Raw genomic sequence first — 23079 nt, 5'->3', positions numbered from 1 at the left:
AAGGGATATTATTTCATTTATCAGCTTTCTCATTTGTAAAATGAGGATAATAGACTTGTTCTGATTATCAAATGGAAAATACTTAGCACATTTACGTATCAGCTATTACTGCTGCTGTTGTCTCACAGTTTTGAGACAATGCAGTATAGTTCTAAATTCACCCATGTGCATCTGTACTTAGCCAGATCCATGTTCTCTTACACATCTTTATCACTGTCTATAGCAGTGCTGGCCAGTAGAGTTATAATACCACATATATAACATACCCAATTTTAAATACTGTAGTGACCACATTAGAAAACAAAAATAAGAAGTGAAATTAATTTTAGTAATCTATTTTAACCTGTATATCCAAAAAGTACCATTTCAATTTGGAATCAGTGTAAAAATTATTAATGAGATATTTCACACTTTTCTCCCAGATTTAGTCTTTGAAATCTGGTTTGCACATAATTTGGCCACCTGATGTGAAGAGCCAACTCATTGGAAAAGACACTGATGCTGGGAAAGATTGAAGGCAAAAGGTGAAGGGGATGGCAGAGGATGAGATGGTTAGATAACATCACTGACTCAATAGACATGAGTTTGAACAAACTCCGGGAGATAGTGGAGGACAGGGGAGCCTAGTGTGCTGCAGTCCATGGACTTGCAAACAGTCAGACATGACTTAGTGATTGAAGAACATGCATCTTACACTTTATAGAACATCTCAGTTTGCATTAGCCACATCGCTGTTTCTGAGACTCAGCTATGTTTGGAAAGCATTTCCTTACTCTCTCCTCTTAAGAAATACAGTCGCTAGCCCCCCTTGGTTTTGTAATCTTAATTGTAGTCACAGATGATGACAAATAAAGCATTCTGTCCAAATATAAATGTGCACAGGCAGAAGACAAAGATGGAACTGGAGGAATAAACGGTTATGTCTGTTAAACAGGATGACAGTTTTTTAGTAACGCTTGACTTTAAGGCAACTGATAAAACTTTAAAGTGAGACTGTGGCTGGGAAGTGAAAACACATCATAGAAGATAAAACCCAGCTTCAGCTCCTGTGTGCTTTAGCTGAAATAACAACTTGTGTAAGGACCTACCAGTTTATATTATTAAAGTTAGAGGGATACAAACCATCCTTAGGGTACAGGATAATCTCTTAGCAGGTGGAACTACTTTTCTTTATATAAAATTATACTATTTGATTTATATGAAGGACACTTGTGAAATAGCAATTAACTGCTCTTTGATTAACCCTGCTTCTGGGTGTCTGACACTAAGGTATGAGATGCTCTGCCCATGGGTAGGAGAGCAGAGTTCCTTTACATGTGAAGCTGACTTTTATAACCTAGAACAGGAGAAACACCTGTTAGGCTTCATTTTCCAAGCCTAATAATGGAATGTCTTGAACTGCTCATTCTCCCATCCCATGTTCTATAAAACTGTGTTTGCACCCCTGACTGTAGGCGGTTGTTTTGTGTTTCTCAGACCATTACACCAAGTTTGATTTCTACATGAAGTTAACTGGCTCTAGTTTATACTGTACCACTTATGACAATTTCATCAGTGCTTTGCCCTAACCAGCCTATTGTGGTGTACTCACACTGTGGGTATGTCAGTTTCATATTGTCCTTTAGATCGTAAACTTGTTAACTGCCCCACTATATTGCTGTTTTTAAGAAATACCCTATTATTTTTTAGAGCTCACATTTAGGAACCAACCCACTGCTGTACACGCAGTGTAAATTTCCAAATGGTAAGCTGGACTGAGGACTGGGATAACCCATCTTCTGTAACTGGAAAAGGCACATATACTCTTTCTTGGCATTTAATAAATAGCAGGTTCTATTGGATAGTCATAAATGAAATGGAAACCATCATTTTTTTCTTGCTTACCCAAAAGGTTAACCATCCAAGAAATAATACATTCAAGTTATAATCTTCTACAGGTGAACACATAAAATACTTTGCTGCTTCTGAAAGTGAAGCTCTTAGTTATTCCTGAAATAGCTTCTATAATTAAGTAACTTGTCTAATATGAGAAAGAAAATGAAAGATCTCCAGTGAAGGTCAAAACTAAAGGATGTGTTGTTCTATATGTTTTGTTTAGTTTTACTAACTTCAAACATTTTTATTAAATAAAGGCATTTTGTAATTGGAACTTTTATCTATTAATAAGATGCACATGCAAACACATATATATTAATATATTGAAAAAATGAATTTGTGCAATATTTTTATCCATTCTTCTTCCTCCTATAAAAGGCAATTGTATACTACTAACATTCTTTTATAATATCCTTCAACTTAAAATGAAGTCAACATAGAAATAAAGCTTTAAAATTCCAAAGAAAAATATATGTCTTTTATTAAAAATAAGAAATAAAGCAATTGAGTAAGCGCTGTTTCTCTGGATTTGGGAAAATGAGCAGGTTTAGAATCAAGTGTGGCTGCTAACAGTAATGACTTGGTATTTGTGATTTTACAGTGGTTTCTGCCTTATTTTGTCTTATGGCTGAGTTGGTTAAAGTGTGGTTCAAGTTATGGGCTTGAGTACCATTTAATAAGAAGTCTTGTCACAGATCTTAGTGCTTTTCTTTTTTCATCATCAAGTGTGATTTTTTTCCCCAAAGACTGCAAAAGATGCATAGCACACAGCCTCCTGATAGCTTATAAGGAAAATGCAACATGAATTTTAGCAAGATCACAGGCAAAAGAGATTCTGATTGTGCATAAAAACATATATGGGATGTTATAATATTCTGGAGGTACATTTCCTAATGAAAACTCTAAGGTTTCCAACCCATAGATTATTGGGACAATATAGCATAGTCATAAAGTTCTATACTTGATAATTTCAAAGTTTACTTTAAGAGATATTCAGGAAATCAAAAATCTTACTTCTCTGTGAACCTCATTCAGTTGATTATATATGAATTATACTAAACAGAACTCACCACTGGAGAAAACTGTTTAATATACATGCCATATTCTTTTCTGGTCAGGATTGTCAGCTTGGCAAGGAAGAGAATGCATAGCTACTTCTTTCTTTGATAAATTATTTCTAAATGTTATTGTGGGGACTTTTGCTGAGGAACTAGTCTTTTGGGTTTGTATTAAGACTGAAACTTTCTAGTAATTCCCCTTACTTGAACCACCGCCTCTCTGAGGAGAAAGGGACCTAAAGGAATGCTTGGGAATAAAGAGAAGACACAAAAAGTTATTGTGTGTGAGTGGAGGTAGTTGGAGGGAAGGGCAGAGGGGGAAACAAAGGCTGATCAGAGAGAGTTATAGGCAGACAAGCAGAGTGTATCAAACTGTTCTGTGGATTGCAGTCTCCTGAGGACCAAGGAAAAGAATAGTCTCTCGGGATTCTACATATATACATCACAAGGATGCTTTGAGTCCCTGGTCTCAAGTTGAAACTGGGAAACTGTATTTTATCGAGGCTCCCAGAACTGTGGTCTATACTTGAGAAACTCTTTTCTAGAGAAGAAGGAAGTATCCTGTGTTCCATTTGTGATTCCTTCTCAAGGCAACAGAGAATCCCAAGACAGATGGCTGTTTTGTGGCAACAGCACTTACTCATTCTCTTTCCCTGGCATCTAAACCTCCTAGAAATGACTTCCCCATTGAAGTTCATGATAGCCCATTGATAGTCCCCCTTGATAACCATGTAAATCCTATAATTTCGATTCTGGAGCAGATAAGGATGAAAGAATTTTTTTTTCTTACTTGTGTTCCTTAAAAAATATATATATATGTACTGTATAATGGGCACAGAGTTTCTGTTTGGGATAATGAAAAATTCCCAGAAGTGAATCGTGGTGATGTTTGCACAACAATGTGACTTAAATGCCTCTGAATTTTCTGTTTAAGTTGGTTGAAAGGTACGTTTTATGTTACATATATTTTACCGCTATACCTATATATTACAACAAAAAGTTCATTTACTTACCAACTGCTACTCTGGGGATTATTTTAGTAATCTGTTGGCATGATTCTTAATGAGAACTTCAGTGCAAAAACATCCACAAAGATTGACTGTTCATTAGTTTAGAAAAATAACTTTTTTGCAGTTTCTTTCCTTTCATTTTAGTGTGAGCAAAGAGGTGAAAAATGTAAATGATGTTTGCTTTCATTTCATAAAAATTAATAGGATAGCCATGCAGGATTTAAACTTCAGATGTCTTATTTCTTGAAACCTAAAGACCCTCAGTTTCTAGAATGGGCCAGTGAGTGTCTGGGTTCTTCTCTGATGTAAAGTTCCATAAGTCTACAGTTTACTTATGTAATTTATTTAACCTTCTGTTGTAAAGTATTTCACCTAAAATACTGAGTATGCAATTCGTAATGGGTAAGTTTGTGGAGGAGGACGTCATTGCTATTATTTGAAAGTGACTTGGTGCATGCATTCAGACTGTGTTATGAGCAAGGTTAAAAGTATCAAGTGTGCAGGTACTTTGTAAAAGGCTGTCTGCGGGATATATACCAGGGAGTTCAATCTATTATGTGTGCTTCAGTGCACTAAACCAGCACCATGTGAAGCCATCAGAGCATAGTACGGCCTCACTCATCTCACTGCGGTAATTACTGCAGGTGTATCCTGGTCCTTTAAAATGAGCATCTATATTAGGACGCATCATTCTGTTGAGATATTAAGGCCATTAGAATTATGAGGGAATTTCACTCTGAATACTTGTAACAAAAGATAAAATGCTTGTGAAACATGTAGATTCTGAAAATCACAAACACCTAAGGCTGTTTTCTTGGAACGAAAGTATGTACATGTGAAACCAAGCCTACAGGTTCTGTGCTGCTGTCTTGTATTTTTAGCTTTTACCGAGATCGGTGCATCTTTTGTACCATGAAGAACCCTTCAAGGTGTTAAGTAATGAAATTGAGAATTCAAAATGAATGATGAAATTCCTGTGGAAGGGAGAGGATGGCAGTACTTTTTAAAGTAAAATTTTCGAATATCTACAATGATTCTTTCTTTCACCTAGTGATTCTGAGTCCTCTGCTGTGGCAGAAAGGCTCTTGTTGCTATGGCATCTCTGAACACCGCTTTTGACATTGCTGCTCACAACTGTAAGTGATCATTTTACACGGGCATTATACGTGCATTTTGCTTGTTGTTTCCACGTGAAAACTGGATTGATTTGACATGCACTCTGTCTCAAATTTATTATTTACTTAATGCAAGACTCTACCAAAAATAAGCATATTATTTGAACAAAATGGTGCTTATATATTAATTGTTTTAATGGCAGGCAGGGTTAACTATTTTCATTCTAGCTATTATCTTCATCATGGGAAGAAGTAGAGGTCTCTTTGTTCTTTTCCCAAGGCCCTGACTCTTCACTTCTTGCTTAAAAAGTTCTTATTCCATTTCCAGCTGCCAAAGCTGTCAGTCACTGAACTAATTTTAATATTCACATATGGGTATATGCCAAGTTTACCTCATTTAAACAGTTTTAGAGTATTACTAATACATATTTGCCATTGGATAGCTATTTTTTGAGGAAGAAAAATCGTGGTCAGACCCTGACTACCAGAAATACCAAGAGTATGCATACTGATAAAATTCTTAAATTGGCACTGTTTTAGTAATACATTTACCTCTGAATCCTAAATTTTGTTGCAGACTAACATCTGCATGGGCCCAGCCCTTGTTTTAGCTTAGTCTGTCAATGTGAGGCCTGGGAAACTGTGAACGTTAATTGTGTTTTCCACTGGACAATTACAACTTCACTCTCCAGACATTTCCAGCATACTTTTTAGCTAGGTCCTAGTAAAACTGAGTTCTGTTTGCAAGATGAATTTTCACATATCAAGAGAATGATTTCCATTGTAGGACTGGGTTGTGTTTGAGATGTTGAGACATTGTCTCTGAGCCACCGTTTCCTCAGATGTGGGTTGTGATATATGATTGGAAATACATAATAATATATGTAATAATATCTGTAAAGTTCTGGGTAGAATACCCGACAGTGAAGGTATTGCACCCTGGTCTATCTTTACTGTGATGACTTTCCACAAATCTTGAAAAGTTAACCCAAGTTTTACTTTTTTTAAATCAAATGGAGAAATGCCTTGTCCTTCTTAAAACTCTTCCAGTGTGTAAAGTAATAACCATTTACTTAGCATCTTACTTATGGCAATTACTTCCAATATTCCACTTTTAAAGTTTGAACTAGTCTAATCAAGAAAACAGTGAGTGATTTTATGAAGTATTTATTGTTGTTCAGATTCTCAGTCGTGTGTCCAACTCTTTGTGACTCCGTGGACTGCAGCATGCCTGTCCCTTCACCATCTCCCAGAGCTTGCTTGAACTCATGTCCATCAAGTTGGTGATACCATCCAACCATCTCATCCTCTGTTGTCCGCTTTTCCTCCTGCCCTCAATTTTTCCCAGCAACAGGGTCTTTTCTAATGAGTTGGCTGTCCGCATCAGGTGGCCAAAGTATCAGAGCTTCGACTTCAGCCTCAATCCTTCCAATGAATATTCAGGGTTGATTTCCTTTAAGATTGACTGGTTTGATCTCCTTGCAGTCCAACGGACTCTCAAGACTCTTCTCCAACACCACAGTTCAAAACCATCAGTTCTTTGGTGCTCAGGCTTCTTTATGGTCCAGCTCTCACACCCATACATAACTACTGGAGAAACCATAGCTTTGAGTATAAGGACCTTTGTCAGCAAAGTAATGTCTCTGCTTTTGCATAAGCTGCCTAGGTTTGTCATAGCTTATCGTCCAAGGTACAAGTGTCTTTTAATTTCATGACTTCAGTGATTTTGGAGCCCAAGAGAATAAAGTCTGACACTGCTCCCACTGTTTCCCCATCTATTTTCCATGAAGTGGTGGGACTGGATACCATAATCTTAGTTTTTTTAATGTTCAGTTTTAAGCCAGCCTTTTCACTCTACTCTTTCACCTTTATCAAGAAGTATTGAGCATTTATTTATTTATTAACTGACATAGTCAGGGAAAGCCTGCAAGTGAATGTCTGATTTTCTGGCAGGTCCTCATTTTGTCTCATCTTAATTTTAATAGTGGTCATAACCAAACATGGTTTTAATTCTTATTCTTACTTAATCTAGTCTCAATTGTATGGACTATGCATCTTTTATTTGCTGCTTCCCTGGTACTTCACCAGTTTGCTTGTTGGCTCAGATGGTAAAGAATCTGCCGGCAGTGCATGAGACCTGGGTTTGATCCCTGAGTTGGGAAGATCCCCTGGAAAAGGGAACAGTTACCCACTTCAGTATTCTGACCTGGAGAATTCCATGGACTGTATGGTCCATGGGGTCGTAAGGAGTCGGACATGACTGAGCGAGTTTCACTCACTCATGTATTTTTTACAGTCTAACATTTTTTGAATAACTTTCCCTTGGTGGCTCAGACATTAACGAATCTCCCTGCAATGCAGGAGACCCAGATTCTATCCCTGGGTTGCGAGGATCCCCTGGAGTAGGAAATGGCAACCCACTCCAGTAGTCTTGCCTGGAAAATTCCATGGACAGAGCAGCCTGGCCGGCTACAGTCCATGGGGTCACAAAGAGTCAGACACGACTAAGCAACTAAACCTTGAACAGGAAAAATACAGCAGATAATTCAAGTCTTTTGCTTTTCTCATAGAGATCTGTCTACAGTTAGAGGAATCTTCTAATACTGGGTCAGGTTGGAACCTCGTTTGGGTACAATTGTGTATTGTAATCAGGACATGTTATCTGTTGTTTGGATGTGATGCCTATTTTTCAACCAGTTAGTCAGTTGGTTTGTAGAACTTAGATGTTTGTTTTGAGTAAATGCAGAAATAAACCTTTATTCTCCTGATCCATTGTTTCATATCTGTTGGCTTACCAAACCAGTGGAAAAGTCAAATGTTTAAAAATTCCTGGCCCATGGGAAAATCTTCATGTTTATGTCTTAGTGGAAAAATTAAATATGTTTTCAGTGTCTGAGTTTCTCTTCTTAAGTGTGCTCACCCACCTAGTGGAATGAAATACAAGATGTATTTGTGTTTATATGTGACAAGACATTTTTGACTGAAAATTCTGAGAGCAATATTTCTATATAACTATTTACTAGCATATACATATTGCATGGGAGTGGCATTACTTTTCAAAGTACTTTGTAATTCCCTTTATGTTTAGTTATATATTGCTTATATTTAAGAAATCATGATTATTGGGTAATTTTTCACTTTCCAACAATGTCTATAAATAAAATTATACAGCTTATTCTTTTTTGCTTCTTACTTCTTCTCTGAACTCTTGTTCATTCTGGAGTGGGTTGTAAATACCACTCTTAGCTTCACATCTACTCTCATTTCTGATCGTGTCTTAATATTATGACTTCTTCCCAGCACACTTGTTCTGCTACAATGAAAGGCCAAAAGACTTTGAAACCCCATAACTTACCTCTCCTTGTCATGTTCTTTTGAAGGACTCTACACTAACAACTTCACCCATGGAGGAAAAAAAAAGTGACTTATTGCCCACTTGATATTGGGTTATAAACAAACCTGTTATGGCTCTCTTCTTAGGAGTGTAGCACAGAGTCCTGTCTATTTATTTGTTCAGTCTCCCAAGTAAAACTGAAGAAAGCTTGGTGATAATCCATAAGCAAATCAATGCACAGGTATGTAGCAAGCATCTGATAAATGTAAGGTTTAGGTTAGATGCTTTGCAAAAATGCATGGAAGATAAAATACAGTCTTTGCCCTTAAGGCACTGCCACTTTTGCGAGGGAAAGGATATATATGTTAGTTGCTCAGTTATGTCTGACTCTTTGTGACTCCATGGACGGTAGCCCACCAGGCTCCTCTGTCCATGGAATTCTCCAGGCAGGAATACTGAAGTAGGACGCTATGCCCTCCTCCTGGGTTTGGGATCTTCCCAACCCAGGCATCAAACCTGAGTCTCCTGCATTGCAGGCAGATTCTTTACTGTCTGAGCCCCCAGGGATGCCCAGGGAAAGGATAGCATGTGTATTTGAAAGTTAACTTGCCCTGTAGGACTCTCTGTGGAGTACTGGATGAATTATGTTTTGTTGTTGTTGTTTGTTTGTGTTTAATGAATGTGGCACCAGTATCTAGAGTGGTAGGTATTCATAAGAGGTGCAGACCATTGGATGCCAAAGACAAAAAAGACAAGGAATATTGAGGAGATTATCCAATCCCCTCATCTTATAAATAAATGAGGGAAATCTCCAACTCAGTCCCAGAGAGTGATCATGGTTTCCAAAGAGCTACACTTTTGTTATCGACAGAACCAGGACTTGTTCCTGGAAACTACCCAGACTAGATGTATTCAGAAAGAAATGAAAGACAGTCCTAAATTGAGGCAGGGGGGCATGCAGAACTTGAATGTGTTAATTAGCCAGATAATATTTGGAGAAAAATGCACATCAGTCTATCATGAGAAAGGGAAGATGGCAAGTGGCTAGCTTTATGCTTCCCAATTCTCACTTTATATTCCCTAAAAGGATGGCATGCTCTAGAGCTATAGTAACTTTTTTTTTCATGGAAGTGAGTGGCATCTGTGTTCTCTCTTTTTAATGAGGAAAAATTAGCATTTCCCTTCTGAAATAGTTAATTCTAGGGATAATGCTCACTTCATCTTGTGATTGTCCTTGATAAATGCTCAACTTGTAAATCATCAGGCATGGTTGAATTAGAAGCCATCTGTCCCTCCAGAGGTGTGTTGGTTCACAGTATTCCAGAATGAGGTGATGATGGCATGTGCTAACATGACAAATTTAAGAAATCTCTCATCTGAGTGTTCTAAGTATTAGCAGGACATGATGTCAAAATTGTCTGCCAGTGAACTTTTCATTAACCTTACCTGCATCTTGTATTAGATGTTTGGATTTTACCTTCTGAGAACATTTATAATGCCTCATTTTAGGCAAAACTGGATGCAATCAATTCATATTTGAAAGTCTACTTTAAAAGCTCAGATGTGGGACAAAATTTTGTTGAGTGATTTTGATATGTTACAGATGTGAAGTATTTCTTTAGGTTTTTAAAATTTGAATAAGGAAAAGGAACCTGAATTTAAAATTTTCTCCTCATTATTCCAGCAGATAAATTAAGGGCAAATTTTACTTAAATGGTAAACAAAATTATTTTGTAAATGGTAGAATGAAGAAAAGGTGGTTGTAATTAAAACTAAATTACCACTGAGAAAATGTTGAAAAAGAAAGGGAGTCAAAGACAATATAGGGCTTTGGCAGTGAAAGCAAATATAGAATTTGAAATGCAGATTAAAACGAATTTCTTCTATTGCAGAAGAAATGTTAAGATTTACCCAGAAATGCATTTGACATTAGAATCCTGTATTTCTGGCTATGAGACAAGTGCTCGGGCCTGGTGCACTGGGAAGACCCAGAGGGATCGGGTGGAAAGGGAGGTGGGAGGGGGGACCGGGATGGAGAATACATGTAAATCCATGGCTAATTCATTTCAATGTATGACAAAAACTACTGTAATGATGTAAAGTAATTAGCCTCCAATTAATAAAAATAAATGGAAAAAAAAAAAAGAATCCTGTATTTCTAATATGGGCTTCCCTGATAGCTCAGATGGTAAAGAACCTGCCTGCAATGTTGGAGACCCTGGTTTAATTCTGGGTCAGGAAGATCCACTGGAGAAGGGATAGGCTACCCACTCCAGTATTCTAGGGATTCCCTTGTGGGTCAGCTGGTAAAGAATTCACTTGCAATGAGGGTTTGATCTCTGGATTGGGAAGATCCCCTGGAGAAGGGAAAGGCTACCCACTACAGTATTCTGACCTGGAAAATTCCATGGACTACTATACAGTCCATGGGGTTGCAAAGAGTTGAACATGGCTAAGCGACTTTGACTTTAAGTTTTGATTCTAATATAAGGAAGATAGTATGGAAAGAACTAAAGAATTGTTTAGGTTCAGTAAAAGTTTAAAGTTGCCTCTTAATCTTTCCATGTTCCTTTCCATGTTACCTTACAATATAGTTATTATGTTGTGCTTGTTAACAGTATTTATATTCTTCATACCAGCTGAAACATTTGTATGTGGGGTGAGGGATGGGCACCTACAGTAAGTCCTCAGTAAGTGACTAAACTCAATTGAATTGAAAATTGCTTTGCTAAGGTTCTTGAGACAGAAATTTTTGTAATAGCGTGACAAATAAAAATAAGTAACTTTTTTGGAAAAATGTATTATATACTATTTAATTCATTCAAAAATGTTTAATGAGAACATCTTTAGGTACCTTGGATTCATCAGTGAACAAAGTAAATGAATATCCCTGACCTCTAGAAACATGCAGAGTGACCCAGGCCTCTTGCTAAACCAGAAAACAAGGAAGACATCAAAGGCAAATGGGATAATAACAGAGGACACAGGGTCAACTTGCAGGGCTCCCCAATGGCCTAAAATGGGATAATTTGAGTATTAATAACTAATGACTGTGATTGATTGAAAAAATATTAAATATGTAACAAAATATATTAGTCCATAAGTAGCATTGTAGATAGATCCTTGGATAGATAGTGTTAACAATAATGTATTATGATGGATTCTGCTCATTCCCACTTACAGATGAGAAGCATGAGACTTTAAAAAGGTAGGCAGTTGGCCCAAGAGTGACCATCAGTAAATGGAATTCTAATTCTGGAGGGCTTCATTGAGAGAACTGTGACAGTTCTATTGTATATCCGTGTGCTCAATCAGTCATCTGGCTTGATATCCTGATGGTGGGGGCAGGGGGAAGGCATGGATTCCTTCATAGTTGCGGTGTCTATTACTGAAGGACTCATACTGAACAACTCCATTGAAGAGCTGCACGCCTTGGGAGGTGAAGTTAGAAAGTTTCTATAAACAAAAAGTATTAACCACGCCACAGTCATTCTTACCTATCTAGCTTTAAGAGCAGATCAACACTTCCTTGCGCACATCCGTGTGTGTGTGTATTTCCTACTTCCACAATGTCATTCCTAAAACTTGTTCTCTCAAGATAAATGATGAAGGATATGGATCAGATTGAATCTGAAAGTAGCCATCTTCTGAATACCTGGGACTCACAAGTGTCTATGTAAAGATTGATTTGAGACAATTCTGTTTGATTTGAAATATATTTTAATCAAAGTGGAAACTATTATCACTACTTAAAGAAAACCAAGAAAGAATAAACACGGAATTTGATAAAAACATTATCAGCAAAGGGAGACTTTGACAATAAAGTGTGCTTTGTAATTTCTCATTTCTGACTCTCTTTAAGATTTATTGTAGAACATGATGTTATTTATTGCTGCACATAAAAATGTACTCTAGGACATGTGTGTATGTTGTTAGCTTAAGTATATAATTCAGCATATCAGATTACCAACAAATGGAATACATAGAGCCCCATCCACAGTCAAAATGGAGATCAAGGGAAGAGACGTGGCACATAATATTATTTTTTATTGACTGGTATTTTTGAAAACAAGTTGTCTTTGATACAAGTGTTTCATAAAAGGAAAAGTATCTTTAGAAATATAAACCCAAGATCAGGTAGAACAGATCTCACCAGCCATCTCCTGTGACCTTATTGAGGAATGAGCCCCAAGAAGTTAAGTGACTTGATGTATAAGTCACTCACTTAGGAAGTAGCAAACTCAGGGTGCACTAATGGTAGAATTATGTCTTAACCTAGTGCATTTCCTAAATTCTACATCTCCGCCAGTGGTACCACCATCTCCTCTGGTCAGGCTGGAACACGGTATCACTGTTGAGTGTTCCCTGTACCTTTTAGCTCACATTCAGTCAGTCTCAAGTCTGTCTGTCACATCTCCTGTCAAATTGTTGACTGTAGGTGTCTGGTTCATCCCTTTCATGTTGCTTCCTTGGTATCTGTGGTTTATTTGTTCCAGGACCTGTCACAGGTACCAAATCCACAAATGCTCAAGTCCAGCTGTCCGACCTCAAAATCTGCAGTCTGCATCAGCACATTCAACCAACAACAGGTTTTAACACAGTATTGATACATCATCCATGGCTGGTTGAATTTGAGGATGCCAGACCCGCAAATACAGAGGGTCTATAGTGTATTGCTTCCTTGTTAAAACTTCAGTATTTCTCCCCTAATTTACTATGATAGCATACTAATTGATCTCCTTGCCTTTAATCTGGCTTTTTCATTTTCAACGAAAATGTTCTGAAGTGCAGACTTGATTATGAAATCACTGCATTATTATTGGTCATAGGTTGCCATTACATAACAGAAATGATCCAGGAGACCAGACCTTTCAAAGCAGTGATGGGTTTTGGACATTGGTAGAAGAGAAATGAAAAATCCCAACTGTGTATAATTCTAGAAATACATAAACCCAAAAAACAAACAAAAAAACACAAATAAAATGCCCTTCTTTTCCTCCCTTCCAGGTCCCACCATCAATCCCCACACTTGTGTGTGTTAAGTAGGTCAGCTTTGCTTGTGTCAGTAAGCAGAATTCAGGGTGTTTGTTAATAGGAGGAGGGGAGCTGGGTTTCTCTGTCTGTAAGTGTCTTGTCTGGGATCCATGGACAACTGCTTACACTCATGAACGTAGTTTCCTCTCACAGCATGGTTGTGATGGCACACCCCACATAACACAGCGCACACATCCCCACCTAGTCTAGACTCCGCCTGCCTTGCCTCCTTTCACCTCCCTCCCTCTTTCCTATCCTATACCATTTGCCTTGGCCATAGTGAACATATTTTAGTTACCTGAAAGCTATGATCTCCAATAATATAACTGCTGGCTACCTGTTACTATTCAAGTTAATTAAAATCAAGTGAAATGAAAATTTCAGTGCCTGAATCACCCTACCCTTATTTCAGATGCCCATTGGTCACCTGTGGCTGATAGCTACCATTCTGGACAGCACAGATTTTAAAACATTTACATCATCAGAAAAAGTTTAGTTGGATACCAGTGCTACAGAGATTTGTACCCTTCCTTGCCTTTGGTCTTTGTCACCAGCCTGCAGGTTACTGGCTAACCGAGCTTTCATTTTCCAAGCCCCACGTAGTTACTTAACTCCTCCTCCTGGTTTCACATGCTGAGGTTCCTTTCTCTGTGGCTTCCGTGTCGGGTATCTTCTCTCCCTTCCCAGCTTGCCAGTGTTGGTTGGGTTCTTCTCTGTGTTGTACTCCATACCTTGGGCTTCCCTTAGCATAATGCTCAATCACAGATACTGTAGTTTATGTGTACTTGTGTCTACCCTGATCAGATTCTGAATCCATGGTTCTGGCTCAGTCTCACATTCGGGCATGCCGTTGATGCCTAGCACTTTGCAAGAACTCCATCAACTTTTGATTTATAATGGATTCATTTAAATGTTTATTTTATTTGAAATAGGCACACTTATTAGAATAAATATATTTATGATTTTCCATGAATTGAAGCTTTTTAAATTTGACTGTTAATAAAAGTAGAAATTAATTTCCTTAGAGATTGGTCTTAAGAAACTTATCCTTAAGAATCTGTTACTTAATGTTAAACCCATTTAACCCTAAGCTGTACAGTAATGATGCTGATGATGATGTGGTTTTCATTATCATCATCATCATCATTATAGCAGCATATCTAAGGAAACATAACCATGAGCCTCACATCCAGTGAAGGAGAAATAAACTACATTTAACACAAGTCTGCTTCTGCCAGCCCATGTGAGAAGCCCAGTATCTAATATAATTAGAACAAATCAACTGTTTTCATTTTTCTGTGTTGCCTTCTAACACTTGACTACATGAATGCATAATTTGACAATTGCTTCCCTAGCTCAGATAGTTTCTATTTTTAGCTTCAACATTAATATTTCACCATAGATATCCACCATGGACAGTATAATTATTTTTAATGGCTGCACTATACTCTATCCAATAATGACAACATAATTTACTTCCAGATTCACCCATTACTTTCTGGGTATTAGGTGGTTTTCAGTGTTTCCTATTTTACATAGCACTGAATATTTTTATGCAAGCAGATTTCCTTATTCAGAGAGATATTTTACCTTAGGCTAAATTACTTAACTGTAAAAATCTATAAAGTTAATGGGATTTGAAAGCTTTTACCAAATATTTTCCTATGAGTTTGGGGATATTGTCATCATGTTTAATTCTTTTTTTTTTTTTTTTAGTGTAGTAGGACAAAATGGATCAAAAAAGGTTTTTTTTAAAAAATGAATATATGTGGGAAATAATTACTTTGTATTGAAAACTATAGTGTTATTTTCTGTCACCACCATTGTGTTGACAAAGAGGAAAATTCAGGAAAAACCAAAAAAGATGCCATTCATTTTAATCTGTTGTTTAAATCACTATTCTTTTGTACACGATGGTTAATATCCCCTTTATAAATTTGAAGTATTCCTACTCAAGGGGGTAAATATATGATATTAATGTCCTGTCACTCCATGTGCAGTAGGATCTAGTGAGCTCAAGAACACAAGTGAAGTATGTAGTCACAGTTTAGCTTTGATGGAAGCAATTTACTTTTTTTTTTCTCTCTTGGGACATTTTTACATTTTGTTTTACTTCAAAACACAACAAAGATATCCCACAGATGTGTATTAATACTATCCTTTGTATATACTTCCTTCCCCAGTCTCCCTTATCAGTTCTTTTTATATTAATACCTATTTTTGTTTATTTAACTGGCATGGTTACAGCTTTTTGTGGTTTAGGATATACTTCTCTGCTTCATAATAACAATAATAATATGAAATTAGCAAAAGTAAATAGTATAAAGACCTAAATTTATTGACTGTGCATTATGTGCTAAGTACCACTCTTTTAAGTGCTTTGCAGGTATTAAATGTATTTACTCCTCAAAGCAACACTATGATGTAGGTACTCTTTGAAATCTCCATTGCAAAGATTGGAAGACTGAGTCAAAAGAGAGGTTAAGTAACATATCCAAAATTGCGCTAACATTTAAATCTACAGTCTGTTTATCTGGGTTTCCTGTCTTTAACTTGCTTGCTATGCAAAATGGAGCAAGTCTAGTTTTTAAAATGTTTCAAGTAGTTACCTGTGAAATTCTGAAACATTGACTGTAAAATGTCTTAAAGGTACTCTTTAAAACTAATTTGAGCTTTTGTCATTTGCAGCAACATGGACAAACTTGGAGGGCATTATGCCAGGTGAAATGAGTCAGAGGAAAACAAACACTGTATGATATCACTTACATGTGAAATCTGAAAAATGAAATGAACTAGTGAATGTGACAAAAAAGACTCACATGTATAGAGGACAAACTAGTAGTTACCAGTGGGGAGAGGGAAGAGGAGAGGGACAAGATAGGGTTAAGGGATTAAGACGTACTAACTATCATGTGTAAAATATATAAACTATAAAGATACAGTGTACAACACAGGGAAGATAGCCAATAGTTTATAAGAACTATAGATGGATTATAACCTTTAAATATTTCAAATAACCATGTTGCACACCTGAAACTGGTATAGTATTGCACATCAATTATACCTCAATAAAAAATAAGTAATTTATGATTGAATTTTTAGAATACTCCCCAAATCCTTTCAAAATCTCTGTTCAGAATGCACAAGTATTAAGTGGTTTGAGAATCAGTCTGGATTTATTCCAAGTAAGACACACAAAATTAATCTCCCTTCTATTCATGACTGGTATACTAAAGGACAGCTTTTGGTTGGGTCACCTGTCATTCAGATATGGGGCAGCAGAGTGAGTGGTATCCTTGGGGAAAATGTGGATGATTATTTCTAGCTGATACTGTGAGCATGTGCTTTCTCAAATGCTTGATAATTCTCATGAAACTGGAGGCAGAGTAGTTTAAGTATATTGGAGTGGAGCCTGCCTGTCTGGCTTCAGATTTTGGCTTTTCCACAGCACACTTAGTCTTTGAGTAAATTTCTTAGTTTCTCCAAGCCTCAGGTGAGGATGCCGGTGTGTGGCATCTACCTCCTACAGTTGCTGTAAGGGTTAAAATAGATTACTGTGTACAGTGTTCACATGGTATATCCCTAAGATGGTATACTATTCAGCAATAAAAAGTTATAGATTACTAATACATCCTACAACATGGACGAACCTCAAAAATATTATGCTAAGTGAAAGGATTCAGATGTATTTTGATTCAATTTAAATGGTCTGTGCAATAAAGGCCAATATAGGGAGATGGGAATTATACTGTTGGTTGCCTGGGACTAAAGATGGATATGGACATAAAGGATCTCTTTGGGGTGATGGAAATTTTCTAAAAGTAACTTGTTGGTAATCATGCAGTTCTGTTAAGTGTGCTAAAAATGGTTGAATTGTACACTTAAAGCAGGTAAATTTTATGTTTAAATTGTACTTCAATACATTGTTTAAAAAACCCTGAAAATAGCATTTAGCATAGTCAATGATTGTCAATGCCTTTTCATTATTAAATTATTTTTTAATACTGTTTATTTTCCATCTTACCTAAAGTGAAAGATTCTGGGAATATTCCATAGGACCCTGTACTTGGCTGGGCTCCATCTATATTTTATCAACTGTTTTGGATGAAGACATGCTTTCACATTTGTGAATGACACAGCTAGGAGGGATAACTAATAGAATAGAAGCCAGAACCAAGATTTGGAATTGTTTTGACAGCCTGAAAAGCTGGGCTAGTACCAGTAAGATGAAATTTAACAAAAATAAATGTAAAGTCTGGCACAAGCTAGCTTCCTCAGGCAGTCAAAGAGATATAAGCAGCTGGCTTCTAAAGTAGCTATTAGCCTTATAAAAATGTGTTTGCCTGTTAAGAGTCTCAGAAAATCTAGGAGAAGATTCAGGCCAAAAGGGAGGCTTCAGATATAAATGGAACGTTAGGTTTGTAGTAGAGTCCCATCTGGAGAATCCATGCTTTTTGTTCACATGATGATAATAATAATGATTATAGTAATGATTATATTTATAATGATATTATACAAAATGATAAAATCCAGTGCTTACAATGTCAGTAGCTTGTGTAAGTCGCTCTATATATATTATCTGGTTTAATACTTGTAACAACCCTACAAAGTATTTTTATCCCATTTGTATGTGCAGACCTGAGTCTTAGTGAGCCTAAGTTAGGTTGTAAGTTATGAAGCAGTCATAATTCAAGGCCTGTGCTTTCAGCATTAAACTCTGCATGATCTGCCATTAGAATTCCTTATAAACAGAATATAGTTCTTAAACTCTATAAAGTAAAACGGCAGAAGCAAAGAGATCCATAGCTTATGCCTTTTGGGGAAGAATCACTGATGTTTTGTCCAGTAGTAGGACTGGTTTATTTTAGTTCTAATCCTTTGGGAGGGACTTATTTCCATCATTGTGTTCTGAACAGTGTTCCAGGTAATGAACTGTGTGAAAGGGCTGAGGTGTTACGGGCTATGGCTATTCCAGAAAGAAGACAGTAAACTCAGTAGGAACAGCTGCTTAATAAAAGGCTATTAGTAGGCTAGAAAACAAACAGGAGATGTTGCTGAAACATAGACTCTATTTTTAAATTAGTTTAAAATCATTGCTTGGGCATGGATAGAGAAGAGGATGTTTTAATAGAAAGTACACTAACTGGCAAGTTTGCTTTCAGATATTGCTTCCTGGTTTATATTCAGTAATCTGAAGAGAGGGGGGAAGGAAGTCACTGTGTGTTTATGAAAAATATAAAAGATGAAGTGCTGACTTGAAACCCTTCTGTTATAAAGAAGAAGGAAATTGCATTGGCACAAAGCCAGAAAGGTACATACTTGGTGTTTTTTTTTTTATTTCAGAGTGAGATAAACACAGGTGATCTCAGTCTGAGATGCCACGTAGATCTGGAGATCAGAGGGTTAGAAGTCCGCCTTTCAGTTCTGTCACAGATTGTACACATGCATTGCCAATGACTCTCAAATTGTTTTATTTTTTAAAAGCTAATGAATTAAAAATTGAAGCTCACTGATATGCAGATGTCTCTTCTTATTTAGCACTTAATTCCAGTTAATCATTCATTTTTACTAAATAAAATCATGATCACAGATTTTTCAAGGGGCTGTAATTTTTTCGCCTCCATGCCACTAACAGAAAGTGGAAAATGAAAGTGAGCAGCACTCAGTCGTGTCTGCCTCTGCGATCCCATGGACTATAGAGTCCATGGAATTCTCCAGGCCAGCTCTTCCCTTCTCCAGGGGATCTTCCCAACCCTGGGATCAATCCCAGGTCTCCTGCATTGCAGACGAATTCCTTCCCAGCTGAGCTACCAGGGAAGCCCCACCAACAGAAGGTCATATTAACTATGTAAGTTCTCCTTCAGTTTCCCCTTCCCGGCAGGAACTGAGTCCTTGGTCATCTTTCCATCTTCCTGTCAGTTTGGCAACAGACTGTGAGTGGAAAGTCCCAGCCATTTCAGCATATTTATTTTGTCTCTCCCTTTAAATGTCCAAAAGAGCATACATTTCTATATTTGTCTTGAAAAGGTTAAAGTTAGTATTCAAGTACTGTTGCCTATCATTGCCATTTCCTTTGCTTTGAAACAAGCTAGTTTTAAGCCTTCCCCACTTAATTTGATAAATTAACACTTTTAAAATTTCACATTGGCTGGTTCCTATTAACAGAGACTAAGTGTAGGTAAAACCCACCGTGAGCTTGCACACCAGATTTTAGCTTGCAGCACATGCTTGTGAAAATCCATTAGTGTAAGAGTATCTGCAGTTCTTTTTGAGTAACAAGCAACTAGTAATTTATATCTGCAATAATCTATCTCGTAATGGTTTGGGATAATTTGGATTTCGGAAAGTTTTCTTATTGTGTAATGGACATTAATAGAATGGGGAAATGGAATTTCTAAAAATCTCTCTCTTTTGTAGTATAACATTTGATGATGGCAGCTGTCCACATTCAGGTTACTGCCTCTAAATTCTTAACCTATAAGAAGAGCATATTTGAAGTGACTACTATCAAGACACTCATATGAGTATATAACAAAATCCTTTTCCCTTTGACATTTTGATTTCATCTTCCATTACTCTAGCTCTGTTAACCTGCTAACCTGATATGACAATAAATACAGTTCTATCACTAGATAGAAGTCTTTTGAGTACAAACAAGTTGTAGTTTATAAATTCTGTCTGCATTAAGAGGAACTGTAAATGGCCTCTGGTACTAGATTGGCATGTAAATCTTTGTGTTCTCCTAGAATGCAGTGACTCTTGTTATAAGTTATCCCTTGTGGGGAGCCTGGGAGCTATTCCTAGGGAATTGTTGAAAGAGATGCTGGCTCCAAGGCCTCACCCTCTAGCTCAGTCGGTAAAGAATCTGCCTGCAATGCAGGAGAACTGGGTTCGATTCCTGGGTTGGGAAGATCCCCTGGAGAAGGAAATGGCAACCCCCTCCAGTATTCTTACCTAGAGAATCCCATGAACTGTAGTCTAGAGTCACAAGAGTTGGAAACGGCTTAGCGACTAAACCACCAACACCATGCTGGCTCCCAGGTGCCCCTAGTGTTGAAGAACCCTCTTGCCAATGCAGGAGACATAAGAGATGCTGGTTCAATCCCTGGGTTGGGAAGAGGAGGAAGTGGCAACCCACTCCAGTATTCTTGCCTGGAGAATCCTATGGACAGAGGAGCGTTGTGGGCTACAGTCTGTAGGGTCACACAGAGTCAGACACTGAAGCAACTTAGCACGCACTCATGTGGTGCTTCTAGATCAGGACTGCACATCCCTTGCTCAGTGTGATTCTTGCCTCCTTCAACTTAAAGCCATCTCTAGAGGACAGACAGCTCCCAGCAGCAACCATGTGAACGATTGCAAGGGTGTTCAGAGAAGGAAACTCCGCTGGCAGGCTGTGCTCTGTACAAGATCCTGGATGTAGCCTGTGATAGTCTTATGAGTCTTAGGTTTAGTTGACTCTAGGAGGAACCTCTGCAGATATTAAACACCTGATGAGAACATTATTACCAAGTTAGGGAAGTGTTTGGATTTTTGATTGATTTGATGCAATGGTAAAAAGCAGTTGTGTACTTCACTAATCAGAATCATTAATACATTGAGCATAGCACCTAATTTAATTCTTGTAGACAAATAAGATATATATTCAGGTCTCCAGTTTTACCCCCAGATCAATGTCAGATACTTAAAAAAAAATTATAAAGCACCAGAAACTCAACTTAAAAAAATGAAAATTTATATCTGTTAAATATTTGCTTTGTCTGAGTGCAAGTTTGGCTGATTGTTTTGTTGATGTTGCCCCAAGTTGTTTTTTTTTTTAAATTTTATATCATTTGGATACAGCTATAAAGGAATGAATTAACTTTGATTTCTGATCATTGGTGAATTTTTGATCATTTAACCATCTTACCAGAATGGATAAAATTGGCCATTTGAAGGGTGGCTGAACCTAAAGTTAGGGCCCTTGTTTTTTCCAAACTATTCTCCAAGATTATATAAAATAAAAATTTTAGATTGTTGTTTTTTCAATCAGGTTATGAGATCATTTCTTCTTATAAATTAGATAAAAATTTGTAGCCTTTTTGAAATGGTGACTACCAAATATCTGCTATCTTCTTCCCACTTTCTTCTTTTTGGAAGTCCACCTGGTGATTTTTTTGTTGGTGAAGTTTCTATTTCTAAAAACAGTTTTAGTTTATATAAGCATATCGTGTTTGAACTTAACTCCTTTCTCAGCTTGTTTGGAAGTATGTTTATCCGTACTCCAATGCACTGACTTTTAACGTACTGCCACTGTTTGGTGAGGTTCAGGGTAGGGTATTCTTTAAAGTTAACCTGAAAAAGTAACAAGGCAAGGCAACTTTTGTAAAGAAATTAACTTCCTTCTTCTCCTCTTTCCATTATGCAACCAACCTACAAGAACCCATCCCTGCATCCACCCAACCATCCATCTACTCGACAACTGTTTGTTGCCAGGAAATTTAGAGATGAAGATACAGAATCCTTGTCTTTAAGGTGCTCACAATCAAAATTATTGCCTCGGATATATCAGCATTTTCACGTATGCTTTAGATGACTTCCTTCAAACTAAAATAAAATGTGTATCTCTGTGTAATTACAATGCAGATGCATATCATCACTCAAAAACTTTGTTAGCATTTGAGGAAAGGTTTCCCTCTCTTTTCATACAATGGATTCTGTGACTTTAAGAAAGTTTAAAAGCCTTTGGCTAGATGTTTCATTGATATTGATCTCTTTTCTCCTTTGTCTTTGTAATTTAAGAATATATGAGAAACTGGCCTTTATTCTTTCTTTTCAGTTTCTAATATGCTATGGGATTAGCCACATACAGAGAGGTGGGAAGAAACAATATCAGGATTTGGCAGTAAATTAATTTTTGCAAAAGCAAATGTACCAGTAGCTTACATTTGTTCACGAACATAAATTTGTAAAGTTAAATTTTGACTCAGTACATTTTAAGACTGCACATTGAGAGACGGTTTAGCATACCTGTGGGTCAGCATAGATAAAAGACACCTATAATTTCTTTTTCCCTCTTTGTCTGTAGCTTACCAATTAACACCCCGAAGCAATTAAAATATCTATAATTATCCCTAATACAGATTTATTTTCTTGGGCATTAGCCAAACTGCACATTTTACAATCACTTACCCTCCAAGCACAACCATTGGTAATTATCTAAGATGTTTAGATGCAAACGCTTAGCAATTAACAATCTAAGTTCATATATGCTAGGAAAATGTGCAAAACAAGTCTGAACTTTCAGAGCTTGTGTAGACTTCTCCTTGCATTAGTGCATTGCCATTCCCTTTAGTTGAAATGGATGCTTACAAGTGAGAAAAGCAACTAACATAATGTTATTTAAATTGAATGTAGGCTCCATTTTTAATAATAGATAGTCTGGAATCATAGATAAAAAGGAATGATAAATAATACAGTAGAATCCAAATCATTCATCTTTGCATAGCTCTGCAGAGACATGCTGATTTCCATCAAATATATTCCTGGCATCCAGCCTTGCTTTGTTTTTGCAGGGTTTTTTTCCAGTGAGTTTTTATTTTGAAATATTTTCCACATTAGCATGTATTGACTCATTTTCCTTTTTGGTGAAATACTGAAATATCTCAGTTTAA

The 23079-nt window shown here is 37.0% G+C and overlaps 1 protein-coding gene across 11 annotated transcripts in view; it reads left to right on the top strand.

Moving 5' to 3' along the window:
* The window catches only part of CNTN4 (contactin 4), a 971999-nt gene that overhangs the window by 354249 nt on the left and 594671 nt on the right, over window positions 1-23079 (top strand). The window contains exon 4 of one of the 11 annotated variants that reach the window (XM_070455645.1): window positions 4995-5079. The exons of the other annotated variants lie outside the window; for them this stretch is intronic. The gene's annotated coding sequence lies outside the window, so the exon portion shown is untranslated. The remainder of the gene's footprint in view (window positions 1-4994; window positions 5080-23079) is intronic. 11 annotated transcript variants of the gene reach the window in all.

Source organism: Odocoileus virginianus, chromosome 26, assembly GCF_023699985.2.
Source record: "Odocoileus virginianus isolate 20LAN1187 ecotype Illinois chromosome 26, Ovbor_1.2, whole genome shotgun sequence".
Taxonomy (NCBI): domain Eukaryota; kingdom Metazoa; phylum Chordata; class Mammalia; order Artiodactyla; family Cervidae; genus Odocoileus; species Odocoileus virginianus.
The sequence above is the reverse complement of the archived record's forward strand: the minus strand, read 5'-3'. Positions and strand labels throughout refer to the sequence as shown.